Source organism: Hyperolius riggenbachi, chromosome 7 (assembly GCF_040937935.1).
Source record: "Hyperolius riggenbachi isolate aHypRig1 chromosome 7, aHypRig1.pri, whole genome shotgun sequence".
Lineage (NCBI taxonomy): Eukaryota > Metazoa > Chordata > Amphibia > Anura > Hyperoliidae > Hyperolius > Hyperolius riggenbachi.
Genome location: NC_090652.1, coordinates 275992023 through 275994669, shown reverse-complemented (window position 1 = coordinate 275994669; position 2647 = coordinate 275992023). Strand labels below are relative to the sequence as shown.

The window sequence follows — 2647 nt, the reverse complement described above, 5'->3', positions numbered from 1 at the left end:
TAATTCAGTATGGCATGTTTTCATTGTATTCAGGGTCACTTAAAGAACCGTATATGACTGAATTAACATTTGTGCTTCAACAGAAGGGAGGTTTGAGAAACATTCATCCATGCAAATTCTGCTTGCAATTTTCTGCATTTTTGCACAGAGTTTTGCAATTTTTCACTTATTAGTCCTTTTGTGATTTTGTGTTTTTGCCCATGTTTCACGTTTTTATGCACTCTTTTGGAATGCCATTTTTCATTTTTTTTTTGTGCACACCAATGAAGTTAATGTACATGAGAATGTATCTGATTAACTTCAAATTTATTTATTTCCATTAAACGCAATTCGCACATTACATCCGAAAAAAAAGCAATGCGGTGCATTTTTTTTGTGTGTATGTGCTGTCTGGTTTGAGGTCATTTCCAGAAATTTCTCCAGCACCTGCAGCCTCCTCCTCACAGGTATAACGGCTCTCACCAGCCACTAACAGCTAACTGCTCCCAGTATCCACCTCAGCAGTTACAACTGCCTTTTCTGCACACTTCCCTGAGAGCGAGGCCCTGACTGCAAGCTGATACCTGAGGCCTCCTGAGATTACTCCTTGCTGGATCATCTGTGGTGCTGCTTAAGATGGCGAGGCCTAACACTAGAGGTTCATCGCACACCAGAGCTCATGTAGAGATGGCAAAAGGAACCACCCAGCGAGGCAAAAGAAGGGGAAGTAGGAGGAGCAGTGTGGTAAGAACACCGACCACACGGCGCAGAACAGCAACTAGTCGCCACAGAACACCAGCCAGACACCGCAGAGCCAGTGTGGCAAGAAAATCAACCTCAGGGCACAGAACACCAGCCAGACACCGCAGAACCAGTGTGGCAAGAAAATCAACCTCAGGGCACAGAACACCAACCAGACGCCGCAGAACATCAACTAGACGCCGCAGAACACCAAGCACACGCCGCAGAGCCAGTGTGGCAAGAAAAGCAACCACACGGCACAGAACACCAACTAGACGCCGCAGAGCACCAACCAGACGCCGCAGGGCGACCACACACCGTAGAGCCAGTGTGCCAAGAAAAACAACCAGACGTCGCAGAACAGCAACCTCACGGCGCAGAAGACCAACCAGACACCACAGAGCAACCACACATCGCAGAGCCAGTCTGGTAAGAAGAAAAACCACACGCCGCAGACAAAACCGGAGGAAGATGCTGCACCAGAGAGGCATCCCGAGAGGTACCCACCTGCTGCTGCCCGAAGTCTTGCCTACGTTTGATATGCTTCATGCCAACCACTAGCAGGCAGTAATGTACACCAAATGGACAAGTTCCTGTTTAGCAATACAATAAAGGCAAACAAGCAGCATTCTTCTGTTTTGTATTTGGTTATTTTAGGTCTTACTGTACTTTAATCACCATGAGCTATTAATGTGCATAGCCTGGCTTGGATGTGATCATCTGATATTAGTTGTCAAATGTCTGGAACCTTCACCTGGGTTCTATTAGAATATAGTGGGAGGTTGCGGAAATGTTAAGGGTTTGTACATTTCTCAGGTGTTGTGTTACTAAAGTTTTGAACATACACAGTGAGAATGTTTTTTTTTTTTTTGTTTTTGTTATTTTTTTAAACAAGATGTCTTAAGTTTTTTTTTATTTATTTTTTTCATCTTTAAAGAGGTTGAGACAGCAGTCATGAGGTTTACAGTGACTAGTGTGCGATGACCTGTCCTGTGCAATACCAGGATTGATGCAGCCATAGAAGATGGTGGTCTTCACAAATTGTCCCCCCCAAAAACACGTTTTTATAGAAAAAAACCTTTAAAAGTACATGCTGCAAGGCAGTTACAGCCACTCAGGCAGCTCTTAAAAGGGCAATCAGACCCAATACAGCAGGCTGTTAACTATTATCTCTCCCAGCTAGAGATGGAACGAACAGATCGCCTTGCCCTGGGATGAACTGTTCACCATAGAACAGTACCTGGGGCTACTTCCAGGCCGGCGAGGTCTTTAAAGGGACCCTCAGCAGAACAGTAAAATGGCTAAAAGAACTTACCTAGGGCTTCCTCCAGCCCCTCGTAGTCCGTGAGCTCCCTGGGTGTCCTCCAGGCTCACTCCGTTCTGCCCCCTGGCGGCTCCTTTGAGCGGTGACTTTGGTTGAAGTCATGTGCAACTGTGCATGCCCAACTCCACGTGCCTGTTGCGCCCGTTGCTGTACGCATTCTTGATTGAATTAACTGCGCATGCGCAGAACGCTCACGGCGACGGGCGCACGAGCTTAGTTAAGTGAATACACCCTGATATTCTTTTAATCTTATGTTTAGACTGATTAAAGTAAACCCGAAGTGACCTTAAGGAGAACCCGAGCCTGAGCTGGGGTTCAGAAACACCTAAGTAGCGGCTGTGCTACTGAAGTGTCGCGTCTGTGCTACAAGGACTGTGCGCTCGCTAGTATTACCCCGCGCTGCTTGTGCGCGCTGGCTTTCATAAATCAGCACCAAAGTGTCCCTGCCATTATTCAAGCATCAGAAACTGCCCTGGTCTTAGTAATCCTCTTGCATCTTGACTGAAGACCCCCTTACCCTTCTGCACCGCTGCACTCACATCACAACACTGACCTGAATAAGAGGCCCGGCTATCTGTCAGGTATTGATGGTCAAAGGGATGC

General features: G+C 46.8%; 1 long non-coding RNA gene across 1 annotated transcript; it reads right to left on the bottom strand.

Moving 5' to 3' along the window:
* Positions 1 to 515: 515 nt before the first annotated feature.
* LOC137525848 (uncharacterized) lies at positions 516 to 1341 on the bottom strand. The gene is made up of 2 exons (XR_011023030.1): positions 873 to 1341; positions 516 to 815 (listed from the first exon to the last, which is right to left on the bottom strand). It is a non-coding gene; the product is annotated as an uncharacterized lncRNA (long non-coding RNA).
* Positions 1342 to 2647: the final 1306 nt, after the last annotated feature.